At 45.2% G+C, this 24,948-nt stretch overlaps 1 protein-coding gene across 4 annotated transcripts in view; it reads left to right on the forward strand.

The window, feature by feature from the left end:
• The first annotated feature begins 241 nt into the window (after positions 1–241).
• The window catches only part of LOC147021727 (uncharacterized), a 236,041-nt gene continuing 211,334 nt past the window's right edge, over positions 242–24,948 (forward strand). The window contains exons 1-2 of one of the 4 annotated variants that reach the window (XM_085892001.1): positions 242–384; positions 1,269–1,313. The gene's annotated coding sequence lies outside the window, so the exon portion shown is untranslated. The other 3 variants (XM_085892000.1, XM_085892002.1, XM_085892003.1) reach the window with 3 other exon arrangements.

Here is a 24,948-nt window from a genome sequence, read left to right on the forward strand (position 1 = left end):
CCGGCGATCTCAGGTAGGACCGTCGTGCAATGAAAACCTTGGATTCAAGGTGAACGGAGATGAACCACGCGCTGGAAACACGACACCACGTGCGCCTCGTGGTTAACCGATCTGCAGCGATTGAAAAAGGGGGAGGGGAAGCGAGGTCACGTTGAGAGGAGGAGAGAAGAGGACGAGAGAGGAGGAGGGACCTGCAAGAGGACCCATGGGGGAGGGGTTGTCCTCGCGCTGTGGTTGGGCTGTCGGGGGCAACGAAGGGAGGGGAAAAATCACGCGAAACAGGAGGGCGCGAGGCTCACGGGGAGGGGGGGGGTTCTGAGGGAAGGGACCTCAAGCGCGTCGTTCAATCGCTGATCCGGACTCGCCGAACCCCGGCCGCGGGCGGTAAGTTCGTTGGGCAAGTCCATCGTACAGCGTCGAGACCGGTCCGGCTCGTGCGAGCGCCGAGAGGGACTCACTCCCGCTGGCCCCTCCTCGCGGGTCTCGATAGGCTCGCCCTCCCCTCTGGGCACGCGACCCGGTCTTGAATAACCGGCGTTCGCTCGAGCGAGGGCGTCCCCACAGGGACTTTAATGGGTCCGTTTGGTTTGTGCGGAACGCGAGTTTGTGAGTTAGTGCGAGGTCTCCTCCGGGGGGCGTGTGTCACTTCGTCGGTGTTAGTCGTGCTCGAGAAGGTGGGGTGAGTGGAGGCGGGGTGTTTGTGCCTGTGTAATTGAGATTATAGAGAGGAACTTGAGGGAGGTGGAGTTAGAGAGTCGGAATCGACTGCGATTCGGTGTTACAGCATCGGTTTCCGCGGGGAGGCGCGATCGGCGTTATCGCTCCTTTCCTTCTGAGGTGATTGTTGGTTTTTTTTTGTTTTTTTGGGAGATTTATTTTGTATTTTTTTTCCCGCTTGCGTGCACCTTTTAAAGAGTTTTTTTTAAAAAAAATTTAATATCATTACCGTTCGTTTATGGCTGAATATTTTATGTGATTGTTAGGCGGTGAGTTTATCCTTCGTAGATCTGAGTTTGGCGGCGTACATGTCGTTTAAAAAAAAAAGAATTTTTTTTTTAATATATATTTTTTTCTCCTGAAGTTTGAGTTTAATGTGAGGTAGTTTTGGATGGTGTATAACCAGAGCGTTTACCTCGTGAGGAGACGCCGACCTAGGTTTACCGTGGTTAGCTCAATGTCAAAGCGAAAAATACAATAATTTTCATTCACATTAAGTGTCGTCGTTTCACTGCAAAACCCCCTAATACGTTTCGTTTGTTTGTGTACAGAACTGTTTGTGACTTCATGTGGCCTTCTTTTCCGCAGGATGACAGGTATGTCGTTGGCTCCTTCGTCATGTTTCTGAAAGTAACCTTTTATTGAAACGATGTGTGGGAGAGAGGTAACTCACCCGAATCCGGCAAGAATTTCCAGATTTCCTTACTTTGGTCATAAATGATCTCCTGGGCGAGATGGATCCGCTCGAGCTCCTCAGAAACCCTGACGTCTCGCGAGCGGTATCCCCCGCTTGACTCGTGGAGGGAACAGTAGGTCCTTGTGGAAGTTGTGCGGTCGTCACTGCATCACAAACTTTCACTTTTTTTAACGTATTGGCGGTTATGCAACGCGTCTTCGCGTCGCCAGTGACGTGACAACAAGAGTCTATGGAGACTTGTGTGATCGCATGAGGAGGCAGCTGAGGAACTCCTATGGTGGCCTTCCACTTGCCGTGCATGGACCTCTGTAGACACTTTTGTCTTTAGGATCGCTGTTTGGCGTTGTTTTTTTTTTAATTCATATTCTCTGATTTTAATATCTCTTCTTTTATTCTTATGTGCTGCTCATTGTCCTTTTGGATGAGGGAAATGACAAGAAGCATTTTACAGTGAAAGCTCAGTTATATTGAGGGTTTATGTTAAAATGAGGTGTTATGGATCAGGATTCTTCGTGTTTTGCTTTGGAATCAGGTTTAAGTTCTCTGCCCTTTGACCTGTGAAAGTCGGTGCAGCTTCTTGAATCTCCCACAAGTGGAGATGGGACAACCAAAAAGCAACACGGAATGGCCGTGGAAAATCAAACCTCCACCACGATGACGGTGGACGTCTGTCTGTAGCTGCTCAACCTGTCGTCTAATCGTGTAAATTAAAATGTTATTAAATAGCACGGATGAACATATCGACAACAAAATGCACTTATCTTGAAGTAATTGATGTGTTGGGTGGAGGGGACGCTGCATTCACTGACTTCCCAAAAGCTGCACATTCAAATCTGTTTAATGGCAGACATGAAAACGTTTTAGAATGTTATGCAGTTGGAAACCTTTCTACTCTCAGGAAAATTAGCATGTCCCAATCAGATTGTGGGTAAAAACCCAGCTGGATGGTTAATGACTCCGACAGATGGGTTAATTTGCCGATACTGTACTTCCTTGTGTTGTTGACATTTAGTGCTCACCAAAAGCTTGGTGTTGGCTAAGTGGTTAGGGTGGCGGCTTGGGATCCTAGGGTCCTGAGTTCAAGCCCCGTTGGCCGCTGAATTAACATACACCAGGAGGTTGACTCAGCCTGTCATCCTCTCGAGTTCGGCAAAATGAGCACCAGTGTACTGGTAAGGGGGACACTGCATCAGTGGCATAGCCGCGTCTCAACCAGTGATGCAACCAGCAGCCACAGGCTGCACTCTAGAGAGAATGCTAACCAATACGTGATTGTTGGCAATTATTGATTTCCAGCAACTTGCATGGGGCACTAAAATGTTACATAAGAAAGAAAAAAAAAAGTATAAAATTGTATATGTCCCATGCATATAGGGGAGAAGCATGTGATGGTCATGTAGGATTTCCACATACCTTGTACACACCGGAATTCTGTCCACTTCCAACAACCCCTTCCTGCCCCCAAGCACAACAGCCAAAGGTGCTTGATTGAGAAAATCCTTGGGGGTGGGGATGTCTCAATGACTGTTTCACTCCAACCAAAACTGAACTAGTTTTCCTACCAATGGCAAATAGGATGGCATTCCACATTGGTATTGATAGTTTTAATAGTAACTGTAGCAGAAGACGGTGGTTAAACATACCACGATATGAAAAAAGAAGCCTTTTTATCCCCTGCCGCGTGGCGGAAGGGGGATATTGTTTTCACCCAGGTTGTCCGGCTGTCTGTCCGTCCGGGCGTCAACATTTATAGCTGTGAGTGTGATAACTCATAAACTGTTTGCCATATCGATTTGAAATTTGGGTCAGACATGTACCACCTGAAAAGGAAGAACCCTATTGATTTTGGGCGTGGCTGGATCCAAGATGGCCGACTGGGGCGGCCATCTTGAAAAAAATGTTTTTTCGCCATATCGATTTGAAATTTGAGTCACACATACCACCTGAAAAGGCAGAACCCTATTGATTTTGGGCATGGCCGACTGGGGAAGCCATTTTGAAAAAAAGTTTTTTGTAATAAATGGAAAACCGCTTATCTGATTTTAATTATTTTTGGTTACTACGTTCCTCACCCCTGGGGAACTTTTTCGAGATGATGACCAAATGGTGTCTTGTTTCCAATTCACCTCTCTCATTATCTGGAATATATATGACCTTTTTCATTCAATGGCGTTGGATTTCCCATCTCTGATGGTATATTTATTTTTGCGCTCGTTGAAAGAGCTCAAAAATTGGAGGTTATATATTTCGTAACGGCAAAAAAAATTAAAATAAATATATATCATTTCTGTTAACGTCTGCGTGTAATTTGACGTAGCTCCTCCAAAACTGCCAGACGGATTGTCGCCACTTTCGGCATGCGGGTGCTCTGTGGTCTAATGAACAGCATGGGCTATGTGAGATCGCGCCAGACGGACACTTTTGGGAATTTTGGGCGATTTTTCTAATTTTTACGTTCGTTTGCATGGCGACGTGTGATGTCACCGCTGAGAGGCGTAATTCCGTCATGACATCATCGGTCATTCGCTGACGTCATTACGTCTGTCTTCGACAGACCGTCACCGCCGAGAAGTATAATGCCACTCCTACAAAACAGCGTCTGCAATGTAAAACCCTCTTCTGCACATGCTGACTACCTCAGAAGGTGAATTTGACACAAAAAATGTAACAAGAAACATTGTATTTAAAGTGAAGATTGATTTTAAAAATATATTTCTGTTAATGTCTGCGCGTAATTTGACGTTTCTCAACCGTCATCGTTACCTGTGTTGTGTCTTGTGTGTGTGATCTTCAAATTAAAGCGTCCAGCGGTGTTCGATCGTCGGATGTGTGCCAAAAAGTGCCGTTCATTGAAATTTGCATTCTGATTCTCGGTCACCCTCCACTGCTCCTGTTCAGTCTCGGGCTAGGCCTATATAATGTTAAACTTGCCCCATCAGATGCCAACCTTCCAGTCACACTGCAGAGGATGCAATTTCCAGTCAGACTCGCATACTCGATGACCATAAACAAATCCCAGGGCCAAACATTTGACAAACTCGGAATATACCTCCCAGCCCCTGTGTTCTCCCATGGCCAACAATATGTTGCATTTTCACGTGCAAGAGGTTACTCCTATATATCCATCAAAGTGGACAATAATTCCTCACAATGACTATTCAGCAACAAGACACTCACCCAAAATGTCATCTCCAGGGAGGTCCTTTAGAAAACTAAGGAAAGGAAACCATAGTGCATCACATCCCTAATGACACCCTCCCCAGCTTCCCATAACATCAACTATTATGCATCATCCACCTTTTGCCACCCATTCAACTCCGTGCGGAGCACGGGTATATGCTAATATATATATATATATATACACAGTCATGCGCTGCTTAACGACGGATCGCATATACGACGGATCTGCCAGCTCTGAAAAAAAACAAAAAAAACAAGTGAAATCCTTAAATACAGCACGTGTGGTGAAGCAAATGAGTACACTCATGTTAAAATATGCAATTTATGTTTTTTCAGTTGAAAAACAATTAAGCGTACTTAATATTTGAAATGTAAAAATCTTGTTATTATTGTGATGAGCACCTTTATATATATATAACAGAAGGAATGAAATCGTTCGATACAGCGTGGCAGGAGGCCACAAAAGAATTATGTAAAACTAGAACGGGCACTCGGTAGAGCGCATACCTTCACCGCCGCAACTTTTTTCCGGGCACATTTGAAAAACGTCATTTTAAAATGTCCATGACGTCACAACCGTCAGTCTGATTGATGTCAAATTTGGTGTGTAACCTCCTTGAAGGCAGTCCAACAAAATGGAATGATAAACACTGAAAAATTAAAAAGTTGAAAAATGACGTCATCTTTTGACGTCATTTTGACTCACTTCCGGGGACGTCACGTCCAATCGGGGACTACCATTCTGAAAGCTCGTAGTTCACTGAACGTTTTAACGTTGGTTTCATGTCAATAGCTCTATTAGATCTGAAGCTATGCCTACAAGTATATTGTGACCTTGACCTTGACTACAGAGTTAATTGGCAAAACCTGTACATCAATAAACAAATATTTTGGTACTGATCCTAATGCCTGGATTTGGGGGACTTTGCTTTATAAATTATATAGATATTTGAATGTAAAATATCAGGACATTTTAGCCACAATTGAAAAACGTCATGTTCAAACGTCAATGACGTCGTAACGGTCAGTCCGATGGAAGTCAAATTTGGTGTGTGACGTCCTTAAGGTAAGTCCTACAAAACGATATGATCAAAACTGATGAGATCGAAAATTGAAAATTTACGTCATCTTGTGACGTCATTTAGACACACTTCCGATAACGTTACGTCAAAATCGACACTACATATCCGAAAGGTATCTCGTCATGGAACAATATGACGGTGGTTGCATGTCGATAGCTGTATTATGAAGGAAGTTATGCTCAAAAGAGTGTTTTTGACCTTTTCATTACCTCGACCTTGACCTTTGACCCGATCGCTCCCAAAATCTAATCAAATCGTCCTTGGATACTCACGAATCATCCCACCAAATTTCATGCAATTCAGTTTAATACTTTCTGAGTTATGCGAATAACAAACAAACACACATTCACAAATAAATAAATACACAGCGACCAAAACATAACCTTTAGCAGAATGCGAAGGTAAGAAGAAGAACTTAGCTTTCAGCATTCGGCGATCGGTGCGAAATGCGATGGTGGGCGGAAATGACGTCTTTCGGCGCGAAATGCGATGGTGGGCGGAAATGACGTCTTTCATTCGTTCGTACATGAGAGGGGCGCGTTTCTTGCTTTTTTTCCGTCAAGCAATAAATTCAATGGTTTTCACATATATAACACGTTAGTTTCACAAATTTCCATTGAAATACTCGGGTATTTCCGTCAATTGTCGCCATTTCAGTCTAGGTTACGCACTGCATCTACTGGACGGCCGTCATTGGCTGTCACAGGCATGTGGGGGAGGGGGCGACACCGGGACACCGGAGACGTGGTAGACACTGGGGACATTTCAAACTCGGTTCAATTGTATACAGCGCACGCTCTGTAAAAAATGAAAAAGAAAAAACGTAACTGAAAAATTCCTATCGCCGAGTGATGTAGCCTCGTATAAAAATAGCACATACAATTATGTACACTGTACTGTACATAATACCTCATAATGATAATAAACGACAGCGTGGCCCTGTTATAATGCGATCGTTGAGGTCCATAAAATGTCATCGCGAAAAAAACACGTTTACATGGTAAACATGTTTGCACGTTTACCTTCTCGCAAGTAAATTGCCTTTGAATTGAAGAATTCCGCGAATAAATCGTTGTTCTTAGTCGACATTAAAACGCAAATTTATTTTTAGTGAAGCTTTTTATTTTGTTAAAACAATCGCACTGTTCCGAAAATATATATCACAATTGACAGCTGCTCGTTTCTTCATTTGTAAATTATAACATCGATGCAATGATCACGTATTTATAAAATCCAAACGCTAATTATTCACCTTTCTACAATCGATGCGAGGAGATTGTAAGCTGCTGCTAACAAAACCGATGGCCGTCATGAACAGCACAAAGGTAAATCTAACGTGTCTTCCGTCTCTCTTGGATGTGTGTTACAATTGCCGACAGTATTCAGTACAGTAACATGCTGTACAGGTTTGTATCCGAGGAGCAATAGGCTACACCATATCGCCTCGGTGTCGAGGTTTGTGTAAGTACGATGTTCGAAAACGAAAAAAAAAAAAATTATGTTCGCACAACGACGACGTCGCTTAACGACGCGTTTCTCAGAACGTAACCCCGTTGTTAAGTGGCGCATGACTATATATATATATATATATATATATATATATATATATATATATATATATATATATATATATATATATATATATATATATATATATATATTGTTGTGGTTACCAAATTCGCAAATCACCATTCAGGTCCCTTAGGTGAGATATCTCGGTAAGTATATGTGTAGTTAGGCCCAAACCCGTTGTCTAGTGGGAATACATGTCATTCATGCGTGCTGCGACTCTTCAGGATAGCCGTTTTTCTTTTACTATCTTTATTTTGGACCAACCGCCATTGTTACCACCGCCAACCGCGTCTCAACAGTCGTCACAACATCAACCACCCACCACAACGCCGCTTCACCACAACAGCCACGACCTTTCCCGTCACACCTCGCAACCGTCGCATCGCCACCGTTCTTGCGCCGCTTGTGGGTACCGGTATTGGACTCGTGCAGGGCGCGCGCCGAACAGCGTGTACAAAACCACGGATTTTCCGCTCCAAAAACGGATCAAAAACGACACACGCCCACTTTTGTTCCGTCCAATCGGTGAGCGAGGGGCGATTTGGCCCCGCCTCCAGGGCGTTGGAGGGCGGTCGCTATATGCAAATTCATGGATCAAAATGCATTCACGCCCACTTTTTCTCGGGCCAATGGGGAGCGAGGTGAAAGGTCAAAGGCGAAGCCACGGGGCTTATATGAGCGGCTGCGTTCGTCAGAAAAGGGTTGGTCGTTGGTCGTCGTCGTCGTCGTGTGCGTTGGAGTCGGAGCGAAGAGGACGGAGCTGTGGAGAGGCGGCGAAGGCAGACGAGGGGGTGCTCGCGTCGTGCCGGGAGCTGCACACCAGGGAGGCCGACGGCGCGACCTGGTCGAGGTGGAGACGCTCGTCGCGGGACTCGAGACAGAGTAAAAATCCTCCTTTCCCCGAGCATCAGCAACCCCCTCCTGTTTCCCCCCCCCCCCGCGCTGAGATAGTGCGACCAAGGGGCCCCCTTTTCCCACCCCCTACCAGACACTGTCCGCGAGGCCCGCGGAGTTGAGGCACCATCGCCGCTCCGCGTCTCATCACCAGACGGGTAGGCCCGACCCGGTCTCGGCCTCAGGCCCGCCTCATCCTTGAGGGTGTTCTTTTTCTTGGTTTTGGGTATGTGTTGTCGGCGCCGTCTGTGAAGTAGAATTGTATAAGTGTTGCCGTGTGCTCGGTAGTCGGTATTAGCTCTGCATTGTGTTCTACGCTTTTACATTTGCTTTTTGTGTAAAATTGCATTGTGTTTCTCTTCTTTTCTATGTGCTTTTGGTGGAATTGTATATGTGTGCTTTCCGTTCATCGCGAATAAATGTGCTTTGTGTTGAACTGTTTCCCGCTTCGCTTCGTCATTTCTCTCATTGAATCCTCATCTTGCTTCACGTAAAGGGTTGGTAGTGGGCTGAATACGCCCGATAATTAATCGAACCGTCGAGGTCGACGAATAACACCGCTCGGTTATCCCGATAGTACGGAACGGGTCGCTTAAGTGGCCCGTGTCCGAAGTCGACCTGCGGCGAGGTGCGATCGCCCGGTCTACCCTCCGTGTGGGTACTTAGGTAGGTCGAATTTGGCGAGCAACCCTATCCCACGCGGGGGCCGATTGGCTCGATCGCGGTGAGACCGAAAGGTCCACCCGTGACTGGTTCCCGGCGTTAGTCCGAGAGGGTCACGACTGGATTGTCCGTCCGGTGGGCGACGTGCCGCGATTCGAGTTACGTGGCCGTCAGCACGCCGGCGGGCACGAATCCGTAACAATATATATATATATATATATATATATATATATATATATATATATATATATATATATATATATATATATATATATATATATATATATATATATATATATATACAGATACAGTGGTGCCCCCAGAATCCGAATTTAATTCGTTCCAAGAGGCTGTTCGGATTCCAAAAACTTCGGATTCCAAAACTATTTTCCCAATAAGAAATAATGGAAAGTGAATTAATCCGTTCCTGGACCCCAAGAAAACCCACTTTCAAGACACTTTCAACTGAAATTACCCATGTGTAAGGTAAAATAAGATGAGTAAATGACCTTTTCTGGGTCATGAATCTTTTTCCAAGCCTGGGGGATGAGCAGGAGTGTTGTCGCTTCTTCCATCAGGTCTGGATGCAGCTCCGGCCTATCAGTGGCCATTGGGATCCAAAACGTAAACTGTTCAGCCTGGTGGAGGTATGTAATTAACCATGAAGCACCAAATGGTGTTTTATATCCCAGTACACTCTGTGGAGACACAAAAGTGTCGTTTTCACCGCACGGTTCCACGGGAGAGAATCAAGAGGTGAAGCGATTGGGTGACGCAGCATGACGTCACTACCATGTTCGCGAAAAAACGTTGCGTTCGTTATAGCCGATTCGTCAGAGGGTTCATTGAATGAGCGCGTCACGACGGGTTTTTCGCGCTTTTATCGCTTCTTTATTTTTCAGAATCCTACACACGGTCGATTTTGGCAGCTCGAACATGGCAGCGAGATCAGACACATGCGTACCGCTCTCATGCTTAGCGATAAGTTCTTTCTTCAACTCAATTGTCGTTCTCACGGACTTCCTCTTATTCCAATTTGCTTCACTGCTCTTCTTGGCTGCTATCATGAATGCACAAGGGTGATCATTGAAAAAAAAATGCACAAATCAAGGTGAAAACACCAGGTAAAGTCGCAATCGACACATGAGAGATGCTTTCACGAGTACTTCCACTGATGAACTGAATGAACAAAGCGCGAAGATGCGGGTCGAACAGGCTGTGGAGACGCACGTGAACAAACATGAACATCACGTTGTGTTCGGTTTTCGAAAATGTGTTCGGTTTTTAGGGCAAAATTTTCTCGAAAAAATTGTTCGGATTCCAATTTGTTCAAACAATGGGGCGTTCGGATTCTGGGGGCACCACAGTATGTATATATATATATATATATATATATATATATATATATATATATATATATATATATATATATATATATATATATATATATATATATATATATATATATATATATATGGAGCAATCAAGGCAGCAGTCTGTTGGATTTCATAACATACTACCCTTTTTGTCTGATTGAAAATTAAGATGATTTTACTTAATATTTTCTTAATAAAAGATCGTGAGGTGAATGGTGAATTTGTATCAGTAAATGCAGAGGGTGGAAACAGATCACGTGGTTATGGGAGGTGTATAGTTAAAAGTGAATTATGTATTATTATTATTATCCATATATTAATACTGAAGGACCAATTTTGTGCTCCTCCTAGCGGTCGCGTCACGTTTTTCTTGGTACTGTGACCTGGACTGAAAAACTTCGTACCTGTAAGAGTGCATCGCACATAGTGGCAACTGTCAACTTTCAACTCTGAAGCAGAATAAACACTTCGTTTTACATTCGTTTACATGGCGACGTGTGATGTCACCGCTGAGAGGCGTAAGGACGTCATGACCTCATCGGTCATTCGCTGACGTCATTACGTCTGTCGTCGACAGACCGTCACCGCTGAGAGGTGTAATTCCACTCCTCGAAAATAGCGTCTGCAATGTAAAACCCTCTTCTGCACATGCTGACTACCTCAGAATGTAAATTTGACATAAAAAAAAGCAACAAGAAACATTGTATCTATATATTAATACTGAAGGACCAATTTTGTGCTCTTCCTAGCGGTCGCGTCACGTTTTTCTTGGTACTGCGACCTGAGAAGTTTTGACACGGTGTTTGTACGTCAAAGTAGACACGTGCACAAATCAGGGGACTTCTTCACAAGGAAGTAGTGTGCAACAAAAAAGGCGTGTACAAGGACGTTTTGTAGGCCTCATTAGGTAAGTCCATGGAGTACATCGACTGGGATCCGGCTCTTACAACAGTCGCCACTGGTTGTCATATTGGGCTCATGGAACGGAATCCGTCTGTGACGGGGTTTCGGCTAGTTGTTATTATTATTCTTATTATTCTTATTATTATAATTTTTGAAAATAAGGATTGCATAAAAGATAACTAGGAAGGTACTTGGTGTGACATCTGGACAGAGCAAGGAAGATAAGGAGACTTGGTGGTGGAACGAGAAAGTATAAGGAAGAAGGGGTTGGCGAAAAGGAAGTGGAATCGTCAGAGAGATGAAGAAAGTAGGCAGGAGTACAAGGAGTGGTGGCGAAAGGCAAAAAGAGAGGTGGCAAAGGCCAAGGAAAAGGCATATGACGAGCTGTATGAGAAGTTGGATACAAAAGAAGGGGAAAAGGATTTATACCGATTGGCAAGACAGAGGGACCAAGCTGGGAAGGATGTGCTGCAGGTTCGGGTGATAAAGGACGCAAATGGGAATATGCTGACGAGCGAGGAGAGTGTGTTGAGAAGGTGGATGGAGTACTTTGAGGAGCTGATGAATGAAGAGAGAGAGAGAGAGAGAGAGAGAGAGAGAGAGAGAGAGAGAGAGAGAGAGAGAGAGAGAGAGAGAGAGAGAGAGAGAGAGAGAGATATAGAGAGAGAGAGAGAGAGAGAGAGAGATAGAGATAGAGATAGAGATAGAGATAGAGATAGAGATAGAGATAGAGATAGAGATAGTGAATCTGGAAGTGGGGTGGATCAGTAAGGATGAAGTGAGGACTGCTATGAAAAGTGGAAAGGCGGTTGGCCAAGATGGTATACCAGTGGAGGCATGGAAGTGCTTAGGAGAGATGGCAGTGGGGTTGTTAACCAGATTGTTTAATAAAGTCTTGGAAAGTGAGAGGATGCCGGAGGAGTGGAGATTAAGTGTACTGGTTCCGATTTTCAAGAATAAGGGTGATGTGCAGAGCTGTGGAAATTACAGAGGGATAAAGTTGTTAAGCCACACCATGAAGGTGTGGGAAAGAGTAGTGGAAGCTAGGTTGAGAGGAGAGGTGACAATCTGTGAGCAGCAATATGGGTTTATGCCAGGAAAGAGCACCACTGATGCAATGTTTGCTTTGAGAATGTTGATGGAGAAGTATAGGGAAGGTCAGAAGGAGTTACATTGTGTGTTTGTGGATTTAGAGAAAGCTTATGATAGGGTGCCAAGAGAGGAGTTGTGGCATTGTATGAGGAAGTCGGGAGTGGTGGAGAAGTATGTGAGGATCGTGCAGGATATGTATGAGGACAGTGTGACAGCGGTGAGGTGTGCGGTCGGAATGACGGACCGGTTTAAGGTTAAAGTGGGATTGCACCAAGGATCGACTCTGAGCCCTTTCCTGTTTGCAATGGTGATTGACAGGTTGACGGACGAGATCAGACTGGAGTCTCCATGGACTATGATGTTCGCGGATGACATCATGATCTGTAGGGAGAGTAGGGAGCAGGCTGAGGCGAGCCTCGAGAGGTGGAGGTACGCACTGGAGAGAAGGGGAATGATAGTCAGTCGGAGTAAGATGGAGTACATGTGCGTAAATGAGAGGGAGGTTGGTGGTATGGTGCGGTTGCAAGGAGTTGAGGTGGGGAAGGTGGATGGGTTTAAATACTTGGGATCAACTGTCCAAAGTAACGGAGGGTGTGGGAGAGAAGTGAAAAAGAGAGTGCAGGCAGGATGGAGTGGTTGGGGAAGAGTTGCAGGAGTGATTTGTGACAGAAGGGTAGCTGCAAGAGTGAAGGGGAAAGTATATAAGACGGTAGTGAGACCAGCTATGTTGTATGGTTTGGAGGCGGTGGCACTAACAAAAAGACAGGAAGCGGAGCTGGAGGTGGCAGAGTTAAAGATGCTGTGATTCTCGTTGGGAGTGAAGAGGATGGATAGGATAAGAAATGAGTATATTAGAGGGACAGCGCAGGTAGGACGGTTTGGAGACAAAGTGAGAGAGGCGAGATTGAGATGGTTTGGACATGTGCACAGGAGGGAAGCGGAGTATATCGGGAGAAGGATGTTGAATATGGAGCCGCCAGGCAGGAGCAGAAGAGGAAGGTCAAAGAAGAGGTTCATGGATACGGTGAGGGTGGACATGCGGGTGGTTGGAGTGTCAATGGAAGATGTGGAGGATAGAGCGAAATGGAGACGGTTGATCTGCTGTGGCGACCCCTAACGGGAGCTAGCCAAAAGAAGAAGAAGAAGAGAAAATAAGGATTGCATAAGATTCGGAAAAGAAAGGTTGAAGTAAAATCGTGGATGTGTATGGTGAATTTGGAACGTTAGATGCAGAGTGAAGCTGCTGGATCAATGAAAAGTAACAGGAAGAGGGTAGAGAGAGGCACGTGGTTTGAGGTGAATAGTTAAGAAGGATACAAGGAAAATTATTGATGCATAATAAAATATTGATATTGATGATAAAATAAAAAATAAATTGATGCATTTTTGAAGATTAGATAAGATTGGAGAATGGAAGGTTGTAGGAAGAAATCATGAAGGTAATGGTGAGAGTGGGTCAGCTCAAATAGAAGAAAGATGGTGTACTGGCAGAAGGAGAAGGAGAAGGAGAATAAGGATCGGTACTCGTGGGTAGGGAGTGAGAAAGGGTTGTTGTTTTTTTGTAATTATTTTTTTGTTTTTCATTAGTCATGTAGGATTCTTTAAGCAAGCAAGACAAGAAACAGAGTGTGTTGTTGTGAGGGATAGAAGGGGGGGGGGCATTGGGAAAATAGGAATTGATGGTAATAGGGAGAGAATACAAATAAAACAATCGCACACCTCGACCGGAAGGACGGGTAGGCCTCAAGGAGCCCGATAAAAGAAGGTCGACCAAAACTCACAAAATAGCACGATTTTTGAAACAAAACCAAACTAGGAACACACAATAAACATGTAGGAGGAGAGTCCGAAGAGATTGGGACCATACTCTGTGCAGAGTGTTGGTGCTGCTTAAGCAGTCTCCTTGGCTATTGGGCACAATCCTGGACGGGTCACCACTCCGACACAGTATGCCTGCATGCTGGCACTCATTTTGCCAACCTCAGAAGGATGACAGGCCGAGTTAACCCCACCTGGTATCAATTCAACAACTGAGTGGGATTTTAACTCAGGACCGTAGGATCCAAAGCCCACCACCCTAACCATTAAGCCAACGCCAGGCATATAATTTAACGAAATAACGAGTCTTGTAACTAAGCCCATATACCTATTTACTTTAAGCATGCAGGGCTATTGTCCCTTCTTCTGTTTGTATATACATGAAAATTTGAAACCTCCAAAGCATTAAACATTTTTCTACTGTTTGGAGAATTATATTGAGTGTACAAAAGATTTAGGAATGTGCCAAAATTAACCAGCTTAATTGATCCTTATGTTGAAATGCATTTTCTGCTTGACCTCGTGCCTGTAGCCCAGAGGAACTGCTTATCCATAGCTTCTGCCAGATCTGCGTCTATATTTTCGAAGGTTTTGCAAGGTGCCCTATGGGGAATAAAAGCAGATCTGGTGAAAAACGGGCATTTTAAAATAAAGTTATAACATTTTGGCAGACCACGAACCGATGTACCATGTGATATGTGCACAGACGAGCAGGCAACGTGGCGGATTATCTGCAATGTTTATATCACGGGCGATTAAACTTTGCGACGTCTCCAGGGTTGTTCTACGTGAAACAGTAACTCTTTTGTGGATAAAGTTTTTATTTGAATGATTTCATTGAATTTCTTTAACTGCTGTGGGCATGGTGAAGATCAGCTTTAATGTTAAAGGGATCCTTTAACTGCATATGGTATGTAGCCACAGCGTGGCCATTCATTCCTTATCAACCATATAATTGGAGTGCTTAAGTTTCTTGCCGAGCGCCCTACAGTCGATAGCGCTACAGTTCGTCTCCCAATCGGGATGTATAGTCGGCATTTGCTACAAGGTAGAGGTACATCATTTACAAAGGTTATGTGGTTATTTTGTTTTTGTGAGTTTCAAAGCAAAATATCTTTGATAACACCCAATTTCCGAGCCGTTTGCCATATTAACATCTTTTCCGAGCCGTTTGCCATATTAACATCTTTTCCAAATTGTGGAGCCAATTTTTATTTCATTTTTTTGCACCCATCACATGCCGATTGGCAGCTATTTATAAAGATTAATGTTTTTGCACATCGCCCTGAAACATCGATAGTGCAACATTGTTTTTATACCTTGTTATTGAAATTGCTCCAAAACACGAGTGAAAGCTGTACAAGGCTTTTGGGTTGTATCTAGTACATACTGCAGTCTGTAATCGCACTGACTCCAATTTTCCGATTCCTGAAGATATCGGCCAAGCACTGTGTGTGTGTGTGTGTGTGTGTGTGTGTGTGTGTGTGTGTGTGTGTGTGTGTGTGTGTGTGTGTGTGTGTGTATGTGTGTGTGTGTGTATGTGTGTATGTGTGTATGTGTGTATGTGTGTGTATGCGTGTATGTGTGTATGTGTGTATGTGTGTATGTGTGTATGTGTGTATGTGTGTATGTGTGTGTGTGTGTTTTTCATGCAGCATAACGTATTCTCTCTGTTAACTCCCCTCCCCCCCTCCCCCCCACCCACCTCTCTCGCTCTCTCTTCTCTCCGTACCTGTCCAGGTGGTGTTTGCTTTCGGACAGCTCAGCTCCGGACGTGTCCGGGCGGGAGTTTGTCTCACGATGTGTCAGGGCGGGAGTTTGTTTCGGGACTGCGTTGTATCCGTACATGTCCGGGCTGTGTTTCTCTGAATGCCTAAACTCTGTATTTTCTTATAAATCTTGTGTCTTAAAGTCATCACTTTCTGTACCCACCTTCCCCAGTCACACCCAGCTGTTCCTGGACTCTGCGTCATTTTCTCCTGATAAGGTGGAGAGCTTGTTGTTAAACCTCGACTCAGATTCTGCAACCGGTCCAGACACCATCAGCCCTCGTGTTCTAAAAACCTGCTCTTCTGCTTTTGCTCACCCTCTAATTTACTCAAGATCATCTTCCATTTGCATGGAAATCAGCAAACATTACCATCCATCCATTGGAACCATGCATTATGCAGAGCATTGGTGCTACCGAAGCAGTCTCCTGTGCTATTGGGCACAATCCTGGATGGGTCCTCACTCCGATGCAAGATATTAAAATTGCTCAATCATCCCAGCAAGCTGGTACTCATTTTGCCGACCTTGGAAGGATGACAGGCTGAGTCAATCCCACCTGGTATTAATTCAACGGCCGAGCGGGATTTGAAATAGGGACCCTCGGATCCTAAGCCCACCACCCCAACCAATAAGCCAACACCAAGCATAACTGTTATCGCTCTGCATGAAAAAGGTGAAAAAATTGATCCATGCAACTCTAGACCAACCTGCTCCCAATTATCAGCAATGTTATGGAATCGATCATCGCTTCCGACATCGAATCCTTCCTCTTCTCGAATGGCTAAATTTCTGACCATCAATTTGGATTTAGACTAGGTCACTCTACCTTGGACATGCTGCTTCTGCTTTCCCAACAATGGATGGAGGTTCTAAATGCCATACTTGAGATCAGTCATCTCATGAGATATATTGCGAGCTTTTGATACGGTTTAGCATCCCACACTGTTCACCAAACTCTCATTATGGTATCAAAGGCAATCTTCACTCATGGCTCGTGGAATTGCTCTCCTGTCGCAGTCAACACGTGGCTCTTAATGGCTGCCTCTCATCTCCTCTTCCTGTCCAAGCAGGAGTTTCTCAATGTACTTTTTGTTTTTCCTCAAAGCCCTGTGCTTTTTCTGTTTTTCATCAATGATCTCTCAGACACTGGAAAATCCTCTTTATCTCTTTGCTGATGACTCCACCCTCTGCCGTACCATCTTTCATCCCTCTGATCAGCAGGTAGCAGACTCTTCACTCTCCAGACCTAGATAAAATCAGAAGCTCGTCAAACACTTGTAACATGCTTTCAATCCTGACAAAGCTCACACCCGCATGCTGTTTCTCCAAAATGACAATCTGGAAACCCCCCTATACTTTCTCAATAATCCCCTTGAAGTCCTTTCATTCAAGCTTTTAGGCCTCACTATCTGCAAACATCATTCATGGGAAAGCCACATCTCCAAGCTGGCCTCCAAAGCCAGTCGCCAACTGGGCATCCTACATCGTGCACAGTCCTTCCTTGGCATGCCTGAGCTTCGAACCACTTACAAAGCTTTCATCCGCAGTCTGCTGGAGTACTGCTCTCCACTTTGGGATGGTGCTCCTGCTTCACACCTAGCTTGACTTTACGCTGTGGAAACCAAGACTTTTAGGACCATTGTAATCTCCCGCGATGAAGCCGAGTCTTTGGGTCTCTCACTCTCTCACCGGAGGCAGGTGGGTGGTCTTTCTGTCTTTTACAATCTCATATCCGGCCTCCCCTGCTCTGTCTGTGCTCTGTTCCCCCTACCCTCGATATTTCGTAGGGTGCTCATGGTCCACCAAAAACCCCCTTCTGCTGAAAGTACCAAAATCAAGAATTACTGCTCACCTTCACTCTCTCGTTCCTCTTTCTTCCCACCTCTGGAGCAAACTCCTACACTCTTTTCAATCCCACTCCTCCCTCCCTAATGGTCTTCAAAACAGCTGTTCACCACCATCTCATATCTTTCCCCCATCCAAAATATTGATTTTTCTCTACCCCTGTTAATCTACCCAAACCCACTGTCTTCAAATTCCCTGCTTTCCTTCCTGAAAGTCCCTGTAGTGTCCATCTTGTTTCCCCATGTACCCTGCCCCATCCCTCTCCCTTCCACAGATCTATTGTCTCTGTTCCCCACCATTTTATGCTTCCCTCTCCCAACCCACTTGGCTCCTGCCTCGTTAAATGTTCTCTGTGTTAACTCTGACCCGCGCCTCGACATGGTATTAAGAAACACACAACAACCAAAAAACATACACGGTCGGGTATAAATAAATATTTCTGCACCTTTTTCAAAAACATTCAACTGCCGGTATATTTCTCATTTAAATTAGGAGTTGGAGTTAAACCAGCCAATATGATATTGCTCTGCACACTGAGGAATATTCAGTAAATGGTAACCAATTGCAGAGGCACAAGGAATAGTTGTCATACTATGTACATTCTCACAAGCCTGAGTTGGTTGTCTCTGGTTGAATGACCCCGTCTGATCCCCAAAGGGATGTGTTGTTCAATGCGATCCTTCAATCTCAAAGACGTATGGCCCACATACCTTGCGTCACACTGGCACTTAATATCATGTCAGGTCAGGTCAGATTAGATCTGTGATTTGCTTCAGGTACCATGTAAAGCTGCACTAACTTGTTTCATGCTTGGGTTCTCGGCGACTAAACCGTCTCCCCCACCAAGTTTCTTGGTGAGGAGAGTGCATGGTCTGGACACCCAGCAGGATTAAAAACAAAACCTGCCAAAGGGCGGAGGAGCTCCTTGTGAGCCAACGGCCATCCATATCTAGTGCCCAATTGTGTCTACGGACGTCCTCCTGCAGTCGGGTAACTTTTAATTCTGAGGTTGGTGGCAGGATTTGCACTCCACCCACCGTAAAACACTTAATTCTGCAAAACATACCAAAAGCAAAAATAAATCTGAAAACCCACTCTGTTGGAGTACCTCCTGTGCAGCTACCCTTCGTAGGGTAGCTCACCGGATGACGGGATTTGGGAAAATCCTTCAGGACCCCAAATCTTTGATATAATAGGAGGTAAACCACAGGGTAACCTTCCAGAGGCAGATTGCGGAGTGTGTACGGGGTGGTGCTGAGGTGTCATCCACGAGACTGCGGTCTCCTTGGGTTAACCTGAGGTGGTCCCTTCAGGTGGGTGCCTGGAATGCCCTATCCCGAGAAGAGGATGATCACTTGTCTCTCTTATCATCTAAACTCAAGTGTTTGGCCATCGGTATTGCAGCACTCTCTGAGGTTCGGAGATTGGATTGCGGCGATATCATGGTGGGTGGTTAAACCTACAATTGGTCTGGTCGCTCTGATGGTTACCATTCCCAAGGAGTTGCTGCAGATGTGTCCAATAAGCTGACCCCAATGATAATCGAGGTAACACCGGTCAACGACCGTATTGTGAGATGAAGGATTCATCACTCCTTCGGTGTCATTTCCCTGGTCTCTGTATATCCTCCGACTGAGGTGAGTGAACTCACTGTGAAGGACGCATTCTATGCCACGCACGAGTCTGGTTGATCAGTGCCCCAGGCGCGATACTCTTCCAGTATTTGGGGATTTCAATGCATCGACTGGAACTGATAGGGATGGTTATGAGACATGTGTTGGTCCCCATGGGTCTGGAACTGTGAACCAGAATAGCACTAAGTTCCTTGACTTTGCAAGAAGTCATGGACTTAGGGTGGCTGGTTCATGGTTTCAGCGCCCACAAGCTCATTGCCGGACTTGGTATTCCAGTGCTGGTGGTGTGGCAAAATAGATTGACCATGTGCTCGATGATGGTTGCTGGAGGATAATCCAGAACTGCAGGGTCTTCCGGAGTGCTCAGTTCCTCAATACTGACCACAGGCTTGTTGTTGCAACTCTGAAGTTGCAGCTTAAATCCAGGAGAATGGTACCATCCCAGCCTAGCCAGGATGTTCGCATGCTTAAGGATGAGAGTGTAGCTGAGAAGTTTGCGAACAGGCTGAGTGGAGATTTGTGGGGTCTGGGTGCTTTGGGGCATCCTGAAGAGTTGTGGAGTGCCTTCAAGACCACTGTCTTTGATGTTGCCGGTGGATGTCTTGGAACTCACTGTAGGGCGAAGAAGAATTTTGTCTCTCAAGGGACACTGGATACCAGTGACCAGAGTCACCGGGTCAGGCTGAATGGCAGAGCTGAGCTGTTCAGGGAGCTGAGACATTAAACTTCACGTGCACTCAGGGTGGACAAGGAGGCCTATGTGCAAGGAATATGTGAGGGGGTATTGCATCAACCATGGTCAAGTGATTCTCGTCCTGCTTACATGGGAATTCACGCATTACATTCTTCCAATCCCATCGCAAGGTGTACTGCAGTTAGAGCAGAGGGTGGTGGGCTCTTGTCAGAGGAGTCCGAAGTTAAGGTCCGCTGGGCCGGTTACTTTGAGTGGCTGCACCAGGCTGATCCACCAGCTGTTGAGTTGGATGTCAGAGGTGTTACTAGCCCTGTTGCTGACCCTCCGATCAACTCTGGTCCACCTTCATTTGTGGAAACACAGACTGCGGTGAACCGGTTGAAATAGGGTGAAGCTCCTGGGATTTTTAGGCATCCATGCTGAACTTCTCAAGGCTAGTGGAAATGCTGTACTCATGTCGTTGCCTGCAGTTCTGTGCTCTGCCTGGAACATAGGCATCATCCCAACTGACTGGAAGAGGGGCCTTGTTGTCCCTCTCTGGAAAGGGAAGGGTGATCACCAAGACTGCAACAACTACCGAGGGGTGACGCTGCTCTCAGTACCGGGCAAGGTCTTTGCTCGGATAATTATTGATAGGGTTCGCCACCATCTGCTTGAGCACCAGCATCCCAAAAATTGCCTGCGCAACCTAAAATGCTTCGGAAAGGGGAAGGAGGGAGAAATACTGAGAGTGTCCATGGTGTGGGAGTGGAAGGTGCAAGTGTAATGCAGCGTGGGGTTTAGTGTGGTGCAGGTGGAAGATGTGTGGTGCGAGTCAGTACATTTCACTCTTAGGTTCACTCTTTGGATTCGCTCTGAAAATAATGGTTGGTCTGGCTTGCCCATGCAGATTGATCCTGTGCGTCCACAGTCGATGAGATAGAGATGGTGGAGAAAGATGCGTAAATATGTGGTCCGTGTTCCGGCGCCTGGGGTGGGTGGCGCGTGCTCCGTCGCCCTGGGCGGGTGGCGCGTGCTCCGTCGCCCTGGGCGAGTGGCGCGTGCTCCGTCGTCCTGGGCGGGTGGCGCGTGCTCCGTCGCCCTGGGCGGGTGGCGCGTGCTCCGTCGCCCTGGGCGGGTGGCGCGTGCTCCGTCGCCCTGGGCGGGTGGCGCGTGCTCCGTCGCCCTGGGCGGGTGGCGCGTGCTCCGTCGCCCTGGGCGGGTGGCGCGTGCTCCGTCGCCCTGGGCGGGTGGCGCGTGCTCCGTCGCCCTGGGCGGGTGGCGCGTGCTCCGTCGCCCTGGGCGGGTGGCGCGTGCTCCGTCGCCCTGGGCGGGTGGCGCGTGCTCCGTCGCCCTGGGCGGGTGGCGCGTGCTCCGTCGCCCTGGGCGGGTGGCGCGTGCTCCGTCGCCCTGGGCGGGTGGCGCGTGCTCCGTCGCCCTGGGCGGGTGGCGCGTGCTCCGTCGCCCTGGGCGGGTGGCGCGTGCTCCGTCGCCCTGGGCGGGTGGCGCGTGCTCCGTCGCCCTGGGCGGGTGGCCCGTGCTCCGTCGCCCTGGGCGGGTGGCCCGTGCTCTGTCGCTGTCCGTCAAAAATCGTGTTTTTTTTTTCTTTTCATAATGTCAAGTTGAAAATCTTGATCTATTTTATTGTTAGAATTAACAGGGTCCAACTCCACTTTTTTAAAGTTTGAGAAAAATGAAATCAAAAATTCAAAGTGGAATTGCTGCTATCTCATAACATCTAATTTTCATATCGTGTGCTACATAACAGGTACATATAAAGGTTACATAAAATAATCTTACTTAGTTTCCTCTGTTGCCCTTCCACATGGACTTCTAAATTTGAATGAAATGTCAGATAGACCCTGTTAATTCTCGGTCGACGATATGTTTTGTTGTGCATAAACATGTGCAAAAATTGCAGCTTTTGTAGGACATTTGACTACGAATCGTCACGTGACACCTGAACGGTCAGTCCCATTTGGACGAATGTGGTATTAAAATGTGTGCAAGATCCTCGAGGAAAAAGTTATGAGGAGAACTTGAAATCATATTCGCTCCTAATTGAAATCCTAATTAACCTCCGCCATCTTCGAAGATGGATGGAGGTTACTGTTTTCACCCCTTTCTGTCTGTTTCTTTGTTTGTTTGTTTGTTTTTTTTTGAACAGTATTACGGAAAAACTCCTCGACGGATTTCGACGAAACTTGGTGGTGGGGGGGGGGGGTAGGTATGGTCCAAGGATCATGCCATTAAATTTTGGACTTGGTCCCCCACCCCCCCAAAAAAAAATGATTAGAGAAATTTTTTTTTTTGCATTTCTACATGTTTTCAGTGATCTCCAACCCCCCCAAAAAAATTGTTTGAGAATTTTTTTTTTTTTTTGCATTTCTACATGTTTTGTGATTTCCAACCCCCCCCAAAAAAGAGAATTTTTTTGCATTTCTACATGTTTTAAGTGATTTCCAACCCCCCCAAAAATTGTTACACCCTCCAAAAAACAATTGTTAGAGAAAATTTTTTTTTTTTGCATTTCTACATATTTTAAGTGATTTCCAACCCCCAAAAAATTGAGATATTTTTTTCATTTTTACATGTTTTAAGTGATTTCCAACCCCCCCCCCCCCAAAAAAAAATGTTGGAGAAAAGAACTATAACTCTGTTAGCACTGTTGACATATTTAATGAATAAGATATAAGGTTCACTTGAGTGACCCATCAGTATTGGCGGTGGAGGTTTTGCACTCTCCCGAGTGCTCCCCCTCTAGTTAATCTCTGCCATCGAAGATTGGAGATTACTGTTTTCACCCCTTTCTGTTTGTTTGTTTGTTTGTTTGTGAACAGTATTACGGAAAAACTCCTTGACGGATTTCGACAAAACCTGGTGGGGGGATTAGGTATGGTCCAAGGATCATGACATTAGATTTTGGACTTGTCCAAACTCCAATATGGCCGCTATGGCGGCCATTTTGAAAAAAATATTTGAATTTTTTTTTTGCATTTCTACATGTTTTAAGTGATTTCCAACCCCCCCCGCCAAAAAAATTGTTAGAGAAAAAAAATTTTTTTTGCAACTTTTTTTTCAACAAAATTTAGATTTTACTTTTTATTTATTTTTATTTTTTTGCATTTCCACATGTTATAAGTGATTTCCAACAAAAAAACATGCCGAAATTATAATTGCGGCTGATTTTGGAACTTCAGGTGGATATACCCACGTAAAATCAATTTCTGTCTCAAGGAATCTAGTTATGACGAATTAATTGAGTATGTAAAAGTTAAAAGTAAAAGGGAAAGTTGCAAACTACAACTCTGTGAGCACTGTTGACGTTAAATTGAATGAATAGGATATCAGGTTCACTTGAGTGACCTAGCAGTATTGGCGGCGGAGGTTTTTCACTCTACCGAGTGCTCTCCCTCTCGTTGAAATTGAAGTCATGAAATTGCGAAAAAATTGGGAAAAATGTCGAGTGCAGGAGTGCTCCAATTCTCCCCGCCCTACCCCCCCCAGTGTAGTTAGAATTAAGTGATTCATTTCGGCTTGTACATTTCTTTGGTGTTACAATTAGAGTTTTTCATCATAATAATCCTTCTTGGCAGCCGAAACGGTCTCACAAAAATTATGTTGGGATTCAATGAACTTTCTGCGATCAGCATCTGATTGCATCTTGCGCCATCTTCACTCAGAGCGAGACTCCTTTATATAGTCATCATACCAGTTAGATTTGAGACTTACACAGTACCTCTTCGTTGTCATAGGAGCATGTACATCAAGAACTTCGTGGCAGGTTTCATTGTATTACCAAACAAGATCATTTGCATTATAGTTGGTGCTTTCCAATATGAATTCCATTTTAGTCACTTGATAAATGGTGAACTTTTTGTGATCAATTAATTAGTACCTGCGCAGAGAAAACACATCTTTCTGCAAGTACTGGTATTATTAAATTCAACACACAGTGTACCATGTAGTGATCAGAGAGTTGTAATTGATCAACATGACATGATTTTATGAGAGAGTCACCATCCTTAGCTGTCACAAGATCAAAGGTATGCACTAAGTGATGTATAGGTACATGCACCAGTTGTTTTGAAGTTCAAAGAAGACAAACTGTGTTGAACCTTCTCACTGCTGGCTTTGTTGGGGAGTCAACATGGAGGTTGAAATCACACATGACAATCTGCTTCCCTGGCAGCGGGTCAGCATAGCTAGTAACTCCTCAAACTCCTACAGAAAATCTGCTGACTTCAAAGAAGCTGACAAGGGAAGTCTATAAATGACCAAAATGTTGATTTCTCCCTTGGAGATTATAGCATACTCCAATGATCCTGTTGATGGGATAACATCAGTCCTCAACCTGAGCTTCAGGCAAGATCTGTAGATGGCAGCAATCCCACCACCACAGTTTTCAGCTTCCTCTGGACCACCAAGACCCGAAAAACCAGGTGGACATATCTCGCTAAGTATGACATTATCATCCCTTTTCAGCCATGTTTCTGTCAAGAAAACATCAATGTCTTTATGAATTATGATGGTCACATATGAGCTCAGTCTTATTTCAAATCAAGTTGGATTTCACCCCTGTCTGCTCCACAAACATGATTTCAAAAGTGCATGACCATAGTAAAGCAGAAAGGGTGAAAGCATACCATGGTAAAGCAGACACAGTGGGAGAGGAGAAGGGCTGGTGGGACAGGGGGAGAATAGTGAAGTGAGAGTGGTGGATAATGGGACAGAAAATTGGAGACATTTTGTGGGTATGGGAAACAGTTGTGGGGGGGAAAAAAACGGGTAGGCCAAAAAAAAATCTGAGCCTTAGATGGAGGAGCAAAATAAGTAGAATGAGCATGAAAGAATACACAGTTGGGAGCACACAATACACTAAGACCCCAGATAACCCTAAGACCTTGAAGGGTGGAACACCAAGAACCCTAAGATACTGAAGACCCTTTAGATCCTTTAAGACCCCTTAAAACGCCTTTTACTTTTCAGACCCTTTCAACACTTTTGGCACCTTTTTGATCCCTTCACCCTT

Source organism: Eptatretus burgeri, chromosome 8 (assembly GCF_056783735.1).
Source record: "Eptatretus burgeri isolate ZD-2024b chromosome 8, Ebu_testis_v1, whole genome shotgun sequence".
Classification (NCBI taxonomy): Eukaryota; Metazoa; Chordata; class Myxini; order Myxiniformes; family Myxinidae; genus Eptatretus; species Eptatretus burgeri.